The sequence below is a fragment of the Carassius carassius genome, chromosome 26 (assembly GCF_963082965.1).
Source record: "Carassius carassius chromosome 26, fCarCar2.1, whole genome shotgun sequence".
In the NCBI taxonomy this organism is placed as follows: domain Eukaryota; kingdom Metazoa; phylum Chordata; class Actinopteri; order Cypriniformes; family Cyprinidae; genus Carassius; species Carassius carassius.
The window spans coordinates 22000663-22013586 of record NC_081780.1 but is presented as its reverse complement, the minus strand read 5'-3'; the positions used below and the strand labels follow the sequence as shown (position 1 = coordinate 22013586).

At 40.0% G+C, this 12924-nt stretch overlaps 1 protein-coding gene across 1 annotated transcript in view; it reads left to right on the top strand.

The window, feature by feature from the left end:
• LOC132106029 (gastrula zinc finger protein XlCGF8.2DB-like) overlaps nucleotides 1-12924 on the top strand; it is a 146342-nt gene that overhangs the window by 75609 nt on the left and 57809 nt on the right. The window lies entirely within an intron of this gene.

Here is a 12924-nt window from a genome sequence, read left to right as displayed (position 1 = left end):
TGTATTATCATAATAAAACAACTTAAAAGCTTCACATAGAGACCTAGTGCTTTTTGCTTTAGTATTTTTTTAGTAGTAGGTTTCATTTCTATCATAAGTAAAGTTTGTTGATTTTTCCTTCTGCCCATTTTTGTTGCATGTTGTATTGTCCCGTAATCAGACAGAGATTGACAGTAAAGGACACATTTGGTATTTGTTTTGTAAAAAAAAAAAAATTATAATAATTTTAAAAAAAATTATATAGAATGCCCTTTAAAGTCAATTTTGTTATAAATGCAGATAAAAAATAAGTGGACAATATTCTCTGTCTCCAAATCACATTTGGTAAAATCCAAGAGCTTTGGTACACCAGATGAAGTTTTTTTAAATGTGTTTTTTATTTTGTTAGTTAACTAAGTGTAAGTGATTTTGAGTTTGTGATTAAGAGATCGTATTCCCAATTTGCGAGACTTTCAAATTTAAATATTTAGCTGACTTTTTTTATCCAAAGCAACTTACAATTATATATATATATATATATATAATATCTATTATCATATATATAATTAGAGACAGGCAAACAACCAATCTGCCTTTCAACCTAAATTCGAGGTCATATTATATTATATTATATTATATCATATTATATATTATAGTGCATGGACCTTACAGTTTTATTGGTTTTGTCTTATCGCACAGGACACATGGCAGCACAGTATGGTGAGGGGCGTTACATTTCCGTCACACGCTTGAGGTATTCGTTCAATCAGAATGCACTGGATAGCTGGCCAATCAGAGCACACCTTGCTTTTCAGAACGATAAGTTTTGTAAAAAATCTATGCATTACAGAAAGGCAGGGCTTAGAGGAGAAACAATAATGTACAGTATGTAGAAAATGTGTTTTTTTTTTAAACTAAACCACATAAACATTTCATTACACTGAATACACAAAATAATTTTCTTTTTAGCAACAACATATGATCTTTAAAGCCTTGTTGAGGAAAGGTACAACAATGCAATCATTGAGAGGACGATCGGCCAGCTGAAACACCGTTTTCGCTGTCTCCACAGCAAACTATGTGTTGAGCCTCCAAAGGCTTGCAAAATTATTGTATCATGTGTTGTGCTCCTCAACCTTTCAAAGACGAGAATAAGGAAGAAGAGGGTCATGAAGAAGTGCATCCGATTCTGCAACATGATTGTCACATGGACTCAGAGGCACTTAATTCTTCTTCTTCTGTATTTTTTTTATTGGCAGTTTGCAATCAATGTGCATTACCGCCATCTACAGGGCTGAGGTGTGATCGCATAGGGATGTCAAAAAATAAAAAATAAAAATAAAAAAAAAGGAAAGCTTCAGCTGGCGCTGCGTGTTCAGCTCCTCCAGCTTCCACTCTTATATCTCCTCAACCTTGAAATAATAATATAAATTAAATAGATAAATAACTAAATTCTTCTTGCTAGTTGGCTTTCTTTAAGATAATTAATAACCGCCCTAACTGTGGACTGTGTGCTGTTTACACAATAAATTTCCCATGGTTAACTCTCTGTCTAGTGCTCTCTTCATATTCTCCCTTTCTCTGGTGTATTGTGTACAATCTATAAGTATATGTTTTACATTTTCTACTACTCCACAATTTATGCATAGTCCAGTCTGATGTTTCCCTATTATGTGCAATCCACTATTTAAACTTGTATGTCCCATCCTCATTCTGGAAAACCATGTTGCCTCCTGTCTTTCCAATCCACTGATTTTCCTAGCTGTAACCTCTTTGTGTATATTATACAAATGTCTGCCTTTTCCCTCCTTATCCCATCTCTCCTGCCACTTTGTTAATTTTATTCTTAATAATACTTTTAATTTCTGACCTACTTAATTTAATATCGAGTTCAACCAGTTCTGATGTAACTGCTTCCTTTGCCAGCATGTCTGCCTTCTCGTTACCCTTCACTCCCCTGTGTGCAGGAACCCATATAAATCCTACGCTTATGCTTTGTTGACTTATTATACAATTTATTTGATTAATTTCATCTAGTAAATCCTGTTTACATATAGATTTTCCACTCTGAATGCATTCTAGTGAGGACATTGAGTCTGAACATATAATCACCTTATTTGGTTTTACTTCTTCCACCCATTGTAAAGCCAGAATTATTGCTACCATTTCTGCTGTAAAAATGGCCAGATGATCTGTTGTCCTTTTTTTAATATTTACATTATACTTTAAAATGTGTACTGCTACCCCTGTTTTCCCAGTCTGATCTTTTGATGCGTCTGTAAAAATCTGAACTGTGTCTTCATAATTTGTCAATATATTGCTGAACATTTTGATACATCCCTGATTTAATTATATTCTTAGCTTCCAAATCTACCCTGGGATAACAAAACATCCATGGTGGGATTGTTGGTGTGCTAACAGTTTTGCAACAAGCAATGTTGTCAATTTCCATATCTTTGGCCTGCCTATTCCCATGCCACCCAAAACTGCATAGTGCACGCCCATACTCCCAGCATTCTAATAACACCTTCTTTGTAGGGTGTGTTTCTTCATGGCCTTGCAGATTTATCCAATAAGACATGGATCGTTGTAATCGCCTTAGATCTAACGGCATTTCCCCTACTTCTATTTGTAATGATGGAATAGGTGTTGTCCTAAACGCACCACTACATATTCAAAGTGCCTTGGCCTGTACTCTGTCTAGTTCTTGCATTAAGGTTTTATTTGTTGAGCTATAAACTATGCTTCCATAATCAAATACAGAACGAATCAATGCAGTATAAATCCTTTTAAGGGATATGCCTGATGCTCCCCACCTAAACCCTGCTAAACACTTCAGTATATTTATGCCTTTTTTGCACTTATCTATCATTTTCTGAATGTGCGTTTTAAAATTTAGCTTAACATCAAACCATACCCCCAAATATCTTATACTATCAACTTGTTTAAGATGTTGCCCATACAGTTTAAGTTCTACAGTAGGATTCGTTCTTTTTTTGGAAAAACATATAAATTGTATGTCTTTTCTACAGATAGATGAAAACCCCACTCACATGACCACTTTTCAACCTTAACAATTGCTGACTGCATCTTAACCTTCAGATTATCAATATTCCTTCCTCTCACCCATAATGCCCCATCATCAGCATATAGTGCTCTACCCATTCTCTGATCTATTCCGTTAAAAATGTCATTAATCATTATATTAAAAAGCATTGGGCTACATATGCTTCCTTGTGGAGTACCGTTCTCTATTGGATATATATTTGAAAATTCCATCCCTACTCTCACCTCTATGGTTCTGTTATTTAAAAAATCTTGAATCCAGTTAAACATCCTGCCACCTATGCCCATCTTATTTAACTTAATTAAAAGCCCCTCCTTCCACAACATGTCATATGCTTTTTCAATGTCAAATAAAATAACTAAAAACAGCTTCTTTACTTACTTGTGCTTTCCTAATTTCATTTTCTAGACAAATAATTGGGTCCATTGTTGTACGCCCACTACGAAAACCACTTTGGTGAGGGGAGAGCATTCCTCTTTTTTCAATTACATATCCTAGTCTTATAGTAATCATTTTTTTCCATAATTTTGCATAAGTTGGATGTAAGAGCTATTGGTCTATAGCTTTTAACCTCTGTTTTATCCTTGCCAGGCTTTCCTATAGGGACTACCACAGAGTGTTTCCACATTCCAGGCAACCTCCCTTGCTCCCATATCTTGTTATACAATGTTAAAACAACACTCTTAGTAAGGATGGCTGAAGCGAAACAGTCGTTCCGAAGCTTTGCGAGATCCCGAAGCGCAGATGTGTCGAAACACTGATCCGAAGCGTGATTCGAAACACCCATGTCACGTGACTATGAGCAAACGAAGCCTCGAAGTGTTTCACTAATTGTTTCATCAGGTGTGGTCCGCCGAATCAGCGTTTGATTGGAACGGTCGGGAACAGACCACACAATCGCACATCTGTATAAAAGTGAAATAAACGCATTTTGACCTCGTGGGTTTTTGTGAGAGGAGTTTGACTTTGAGATAGCGGATTTTTGGTGATATAGTGACAGTGCGATTTGATTAGTTATAGGCAATTTAGACTTACATTTAAATTTACACAACACATTGACTGAGAGGCTAGAGACAGACAGAGTATACATATAGTGACACATTAATAGATACATAGATATAAATATATATAGACAGCTATTAATAGATAGATACATATATAGATAGATTACAGATACATATATAAATACATATATTATAGATAGATACATATATAGATAGATTATAGATCCATATATAAATACATATATTATAGATAGATACATATATAGATACATAGATTATAGATACATATCTAGATACATAGATCGATTCATATATAGATAGATAGATTTGGATAGATAGATAAAATGGAAGCTCCCCAGAAGAGATGCCGTACATCTGTGGTGTGGGAGCATTTCCATTTAGAAACCCCAAATAAAGTGAGATGTGTGTATTGTGATCGGCAGCTAGCCTACTGCAACAATACATCATCCATGATGCGCCATTTGAGGAGCACTCATCCTGCCATTTTGCAGGGTGCAGAGGATGGCATTCCCCCTGTACCTAGGCCTGCTACTGACACTGCTGGGCCATCTAAGCAAGGTATGCATTGTTTGGGATATAATTATAATTGAAATATAATTACAACCTTTTGGGACACTGTTTATAAAGTTTATAAGTTATATAAAGCACTGATTATAAACACTGGAAGGTTTCCAAATAATGAACCAGTAGGCTATACTTTTAATAGATGTGCACTAATTGAAGCTGTATTTTTCCAATGTATTTGTCTGAAAGTATGTTTTGTCTTCTCTTTTAAAAGTCAGACAGAGGGAATTGGATGAGGCTCTTATAAACATGGTGGTGAAGGATCTGCAGCCCTTCACCATCGTGGACGATGAGGGATTCAGGGCATTTGTGAACAAGCTTGATCCAAGCTATGTCCTCCCATCCCGGAAGGTGCTTAAAATAATGGTCAGCGAAAAGTACAACAAAGCCAAGGAGAAGACAATGGAGGACCTACAAAAGGCCGAATTTGTTAGCCTTACAGCTGACATGTGGTCCTCCATTAATATGGATGGATATCTTGGTGTGACTTGCCATTACATAACACCAGAGGCAAAAATGGCAACTGTTGTACTGGGTGTAAGGAGGTTTTACCAAACCCACACAGCCCAGCATCTCATGGAGGCTAAAGCCTTGCTAATGGCTGAGTGGGGAATAACCTCCAAAGTTCAGTGCATGGTGACTGACAATGCATCTAACATGATCCTAAGTGCCCAGCTACTCCACCTTCGCCATGTCCCATGTTTTGCTCATACTATAAATTTGATTGTGAAAAAGGCACTAGATCAAACCCCAGTCATCAATGAAATACGCCAGAAGGCCAGAAAGATAGTGGGGTTGTTCAGATCCAGCTGCAAAGCAAAGGACAAGCTTGTGGAGATGCAGAGCTTGATGGGAAGACCAACTCTGAAACTGATACAGGAGGTTGACACGAGATGGAACAGCATATTTGACATGCTACAGCGCTTGTATGACCAACGTGAACCAGTGGCTGCTGCACTTTCCAACTTAAACAATGATACTGCTCCCCTGACAAGTATTGATTATGACATTATTGAACAATCATTGTCAATACTGCAACCATTCAAACTCGCAACAACAGAGATGTCAGAGGAAAAGAGAGTGTCTGCTTCAAAGCTTATACCACTGTACAGGATGTTGTATCACAAGCTTGCACAGAAAAAAGGAAATGCAACGCAGGAATCAACTGTTCAATTAGGTAGGCCACAATGACCATACTACCCATGTGATTGGCCATAACTGTCATATTATTGTCATTATTATAAATATGTGTTTCTCCTGTTTTGGCTCATAGGCTCACATCTGCAAGAAGGTCTGCACTCCAGATGTGGAGGTTATGAGAGTTTTAGAGCCTTGGCACTGGCTACACTGCTGGACCCAAGGTTCAAAAGTGTGGCATTTGGAAATGCTGCCAAAGCCCAGGAAGCTGAAAAGCATATCACACTGGAGTGTGCTTCACTGATGCGTTCAAACACAAATCCTGGTGAGCAGTTTCAGTCTGTTATGTTATGTAATCTGAATCATGTAATATAATATATCCTTCATATATGCCGTCAGTTTAGGATTTGTTACTAATTGCTGTTTTCATTTTTATTCAGACCCAGAAATGTCAACATCACACCCATCATCATCATCATCATCACCATCACCATCACCATCAACATCAACACCAGTAGAAACACAGGACAGTTTATGGGAACTTTTTGATACTCGCATCCATCAAACCAAGATGATACACAATGCTACAGCTGATGCCACAGTGGAAGTGAAAAAATACATCAACGATGCGTATTTGCCCAGAACTCATGATCCACTAACTTACTGGAAAGAGAGAGCAGTAATCTTTCCTCATTTGTATGTCCTTGCAAAAAAATATCTTTGTATGCCAGCAAAAAGTGTCCCTTGTGAGAGGATTTTTTCAAAGGCTGGAGAAATTATCTGTAAAAAAAGAAGTAGGCTAAGTCCTTCCACAGCAGATAAATTAATATTTTTGAATAAAAATCTCTAAAAAAGTGAGACATTGTGGCTTGATTTCTTTTATTAATATTCATTTTTCATGACCAAAATAACATTATGCACAGTGAGGAGCCTATAGGTTACAAGCTTCACATATTAGAACATTATAATAATAAAAAAACAACACATTTTTTTAATGGCTCGTCAAGGTTGTTTCAGATCAACACCTGCAAGTGACCACTAGGTGTCACCGTTGAGACGGGTGTCGGATTGATTCGAAGCCTCGAAACAATATGGCACATTTGGTTCAACTGTTTCATTGGTTCACGAGGCCTCGATTTTGCCATCACTAACTCTTAGCCACATCTGATAGCTGCTCTATCATTTTGTAACACACCTCATCTTTCCCTGGTGAAGTACTCTTAACTCCTATTAAAGCTCTTTTCAACTCAAATAATGAGAAATTTGTGTCAATTACACATTCATTTGTGACTTTCCTCCCCAATATGCCTTTATTTTCCTCAATCACCTTGGCTCGAGGCACTTAATTAAGTCCAAACACAGTTTATATAGGGGAGTGGTAATGCAGAACACCTGGTGGTGATTAGTCCTAAGCACAGGATTCTGGGGAATGGAGTTGGAAATTAAACTACAAAATGCCAGAGTTCTGAGTGGAGTGCCCTCTATAGGAGTTCATGGGCACTCCAGCTGATGATCGTGACAATGACATTCAGCAGGCTGGATATGCTGTTAGAGATGCCCCCGTGAATGCATTTTATAATTAGTTGTATAGTAGTCATGGCAGTAGTAAAATTAGTAGTAAAATGCATTATTATTTGTAGCAATATTAATGATAAAATAGGCTATTTAGCAGTAATAGAAATGTAAGTAATAAAAATATATAATTTGTAGTAGTGTCATTACTTTATTATTAATTACATTTTTATTCATTTATTATATATAGTTGTTATTATTACTCTTTTAATATAGTTATTATTATAATAACAAACACAACACTTTAAAACTTTGTAATAAAATATAATATTTATTCAGCAATTGATGTGATGTCACTTTGTATCTGCAAAAGTTTGGTGCTGTCACAGTGTCTGGTCTGTGTTTCCCTGGGTGTCCACTAGTGGTCTCACTTCCCCATAGGCACCCCACTGTAGGCACTACATTTCCCACAAAGCCTTGTCCCTTCATCATGGTTAATTGCCCACCTGTTAATTGCACTCAGCTGTCTCCACTTTCATCGTCTTCACCTATCTATATAAAATGCTCTGTTTTCTATCTTGGTTATGGAGTCCTTGTTTTCCGTCACCCGGTTTTCTCGCGTTCCCTTGTGTTTTCTTGTTTCTGGACTGATTTTGTGTTATGACCTCTTGCCTGTTTTTGGATTATGATTTTTGGATTACCCTATTAAAACACTGCTTTTGGATCTGTCGTTTCCGGTGTGCCTTCGTTACAGAAGGACTCCATCATGCCCAGATCCAGCGGTGTTGGATTTCGTTCCCCAGCCAGCATGGAGGAGCGGAGGAGGAGATTCCTAAAATTAACCACTCTCCGTCAAAAGGGGAGTGAGGTGGGTGGTTTGGCACAATTATTCTGGACCATGGCGGTAAGCATGGGGTACAATTATGAGGCACTTAATGCCCTATTTAATGCCTGCCTGGACAACCCTGTGCCTCAGTGGGAAATGAATGAGCTGGAGATCTTGGATTTTTGGGGGTTCACAATGTACCTGCAACATCGGTCTCAGTGGGATACCCCAGCCACACCTATCTCTCCAGGTCTGATGGCCAACTCTAGACCGGTGTCTCCAGACAGGAGGACCACCAGCCCAGCGCCACTGCACAAGGTGGTCGCCAGCCCAGCACCACTGCACAAGATGGCCGCCAGCCCAGCGCCACTGCACAAGATGGCCGCCAGCCCAGCGCCACTGCACAAGATGGCCGCCAGCCCAGCGCCACAGCACAAGTTGGTCGCCAGCCCAGCGCCACTGCACAAGATGGCCACCAGCCTAGAGCCATTGCACAAGTTGGTTGCCAACCCAGCACCACAGCACAAGATGGCCGCCGGTCCAGCACCACTGTACAAGATGACAGGCACAGGTGACCCTCCAGAGTCGAGTCAGGTCACCGTTGACCCTCCAGAGTCGAGTCAGGTCCCCTTTGACCCTCCAGAGTCAGGTCAAGTCACCATTAACACTCATGAGTCTAGCATTACCACAGTTAGACCTCAGGAGTCAAGTCAAGTCACCAATGATCTCCATGAGCAAGGGCAAGTCACCGTTGATCTTCATGAGCAAGGGCAAGTCACCATTGATCTTCATGAGCAAGGGCAAGTCACCGTTGTTTTTCCTGAGCAAAGGCAAGTCACCGTTGTTTTTCCTGAGCAAAGTCAAGTCACCGTTGATCTTCCTGAGCAAAGTCAAGTCACCATTGATCTTCCTGAGCAAAGTCAAGTCACCATTGATCTTCCTGAGCAAAGTCAAGTCACCATTGATCTTCCTGAGCAAAGTCAAGTCACCATTGATCTTCCTGAGCAAAGTCAAGTCACCATTGATCTTCCTGAGCAAAGTCAAGTCACCATTGATCTTCCTGAGCAAAGTCAAGTCACCATTGATCTTCCTGAGCAAAGTCAAGTCACCATTGATCTTCCTGAGCAAAGTCAAGTCACCATTGATCTTCCTGAGCAAAGTCAAGTCACCGTTGATCTTCCTGAACCAAGTCAAATCACCACAGATCTACCAGAGCCTTTTCACGTCTCTGCTGAACTACCAGAGCCTCTTCACGTCTCTGCTGAACAACCAGAGCCTCTTCACGTCTCTGCTGAACTACCAGAGCCTCTTCACGTCTCTGTTGAACTACCAGATCCTCTTCACGTCTCTGCTGAACTACCAGAGCCTCTTCACGTCTCTGTTGAACTACCAGATCCTCTTCACGTCTCTGCTGAACTACCAGAGCCTCTTCACGTCTCTGTTGAACTACCAGAGCCTCTTCACGTCTCTGCTGAACTACCAGAGCCTCTTCACGTCTCTGCTGAATTACCAGAGCCCCTTCACGTCTCTGCCGAACTTCCTGAGCGCTCGACCTATCCTGTCATGACCATGGAGGCCATCTACCATCTCCTCAGGGCCACGGAGGCCACCCTTAACCTGTTCATGTTCTTTATTTCAGGCTTACCTAACCAGACTTGCTCTCCTGTGCATCGATCCCACTGTGGTGGTCTTCTGCGCCGCCCTGGTGGGCTGCTGTCTCGACCGCACGGCTGTGGTGGTCTTCTTCACCGCCCTACTGGGCTTCTGTCTCGCCCGCACGGCTGTGGTGGTCTTCTGCGCCGCCCTGGTGGGCTTCTGTCTCGCCTGCACAGCTGTGGTGGTTTTCGGCGCCGCCCTGGTAGACTTCTGTCTCGACCCCACAGCTGTGGTGGTTCTCTGCACTGCCCTGGTGGGCGTCAGTCCTGTCTGCTCGGTTGTGGTGGGCTCCAGTTCCATCTGCGCCAACCCAGTGGGCTCCAGTTCCACCTGCTCCACCCTGGATTCCTGCCCTGTCGGCTCTGCCCTGAGACCCTGAACATTCCGTTCCCTCCTGGCCTCTTTGTTTTGTTGTTGTTTTGTTTTAGTTTTTTTCACTTCCTGTCTCTGTTTCCCTCTATGGACCTGGCCCTCCGTCCCTCCCCCTGGTCCTTCACCAGTCCACCTCCCTCCTGGTCTCGTTGTTGTTGTTGTTGTTTTTCACTTTCTGTCTCTGTTTCCCTCTATGGACCTGGCCCTCCGTCCCTCCCCCTTATCCTCCACCAGTCCACCTCCCTCCTGGTCTCTGTGTTCCTTGGTTTGTTTTTGTGTTCGATGGAGCATCTGGTAGCTGCTCCTTAGAGGAGGGGGTAATGTCACAGTGTCTGGTCTGTGTTTCCCTGGGTGTCCACTAGTGGTCTCACTTCCCCATAGGCACCCCACTGCAGGCACTGCATTTCCCACAAAGCCTTGTCCCTTCATCACGGTTAATTGCAGACCTGTTAATTGCACTCAGCTGTCTTCACTTTCATCGTCTTCACCTATCTATATAAACCGGTCTGTTTTCTATCTGTGTTATGGAGTCCTTGTTTTCCGTCACCCGGTTTTCTCGCATTCCCTTGTGTTTTCTAGTTTCTTGTTTCTGGACTGATTTTGTGTTATGACCTCTTGCCTGTTTTTGGATTATTTTTTTTTCGTTACAGGTGCTGGTGGAGAGGGTTTTCTGGAATACGCATGTTTTTCAGATAAATTAAAAAATAGTTTAAAAATAATAGACATTGTTCAAGGTCTAATTACAGTTTTTTTTCCCCCAAGTGTGCAAAACTATAAGCACATTATATGCTTTAAACTCAGTTTGATATTGTAAAGTCATTCGAAATTAAAAGCTCTTTTGTTTAATTTGAGAAACACTGCCATTTCAATTCCACGCTCATTTACTGATGATCTACACACAGTGATCATGTGTGAAAACACTTATACAGTATATAATTTGTTCAGTTAGTAATCAAAACTCGCCTTTTTTTAGAAATAAATTAATCTTAACCCCTTGCATTTTTTGTTTACATTGTATCTATATTGTACAAAGTGCTTTATAAATAAAGCAAACTTTCTGACTTGACTTATATGCATATTCAGTGTGTGTGTGTGTGTGTGTGTGTGTGTGTAAGAGTTACTGTGCAAAAATAACATTTTTTGAAAAGATTAGTTTCAAAGTGTTTGCTTTTGCATGATGTGTATGTTGTGTGTGTGTTTTGTGAAGAGTTTTGAGAAATGGAGCCATAGTTTAAAAAACTGTAAGCATTTTGAAAAAAAAACCCTAAGAATTGTGTTTTTAGCCCTTAACACAATTGTTAACAAAGAGCAATAAATCCTCATGTGGCTGTTGCTTAAGGTCACGCTCTGAAAGGTCTATGTGTGAAAGGAATGTCAAGAATAGCATTATGTTATTACACATTACGTCTCTCATGGTGTAAAAATGTATCCTCTAAGCCAATAGTACTAAGTAAAATTTTTTGCTGTGCTCATATAAGACTATAATGTTGTCTCACTGTCTGTTCCACTGGCTCAGCTTCACTCTCCAAACCACCAGAGATGCCAGTACAGACTGACAGCTCAGCAGGAGGTGGTCCTCCACCTGTTTGTCACTTTTATCGCTAGATCTCAGTGACACTATAAGGTGTGGTGAAGATAAAACAAGAAGTGTAGAGCCTAGTAAGTTAGCCAATTTATTTGACTCCTTCTTAGTGATCCCTATCTCTTTTCTTATTTTTTTTAATTACTTCATGAACCGCCCTCTTTACACCGAGATTCCGTGTTTCCACTGTTTTTTTGACTGCAGTTACATTGGGATTCAGTTTTCTTTTTTAAATAGCTTTTCTCTTCACATATTCCCACAGAAGGACACATTGTTCCTCCTCTGTCCAATTTGGCTTTCTTTCTTTTTTGTTTGTTTTCTTTATCCATTTCTTAATGGATCTTTTCTTTATCAATTGTTCCCATAAACTAAGTTTATTTATGCTGTAGCACATATAAACAATATAATTTCATAATGGCAAAAACCTGGGTCACTCGTGAAATACCTATTGTTTCCCCCTTACTAAGGGAAGTGTTTATATTTAACACCCTTAAAGTCATACCTTTAGATAAGGGGGAAATCATTTCAAACTTAATGTATAAACCTAAGGTGCCCCACACCCCTGGATGTATCTGTATTTTTACATATTATTTTTCGTTTGTGTTTTCCTGTGTATTATTGTAGTCCTAGCTGTACTTTGACCGTGTTTATTGAAGTGCTATTTTTTTTTCTTTAAAGTGAAAAAATTAAGGTGCTTTATTTTGGTCCCGCGAAATGACGTCATAAGGCTGCGCCGGCCTCCTCGACTGAAGTAAGGTTTGTGTTTTTAAGCGTTGAAAGTGTTTAAATATATGCGGATTTTTCAGATAAAATTATAGTTTTTTTTACAATAACTGAAAACGAATTGTTTATTGTAGAATGTAATATTTTTTATGTTTTATCTAACAGTAACCAAAATTATTTTTGTGAGCAAAGTGCATCCATATTAGAAACAGATAACTTAAAGTGCGTCTTATTTCGCTCCCTATGTCTTGAATGCGGGGACTGGCAAATACCGCTGTGGAAACGGACCTTTATCTTGTCAACTAAACAAATTGCTTCCCAAATCTATTTACTTGTTGTGTATGTTGAAGGCTGCGCGCTCCGTAACGTCCCGTTCTCACCAAGAACGATAACTATAAAGATAACGATATTAGCGTCCACACCAGCGAAAGATATCGTCTGTTTATTCTGAGCGCACGTGCGTCTGCCGCTTTAAATCCGC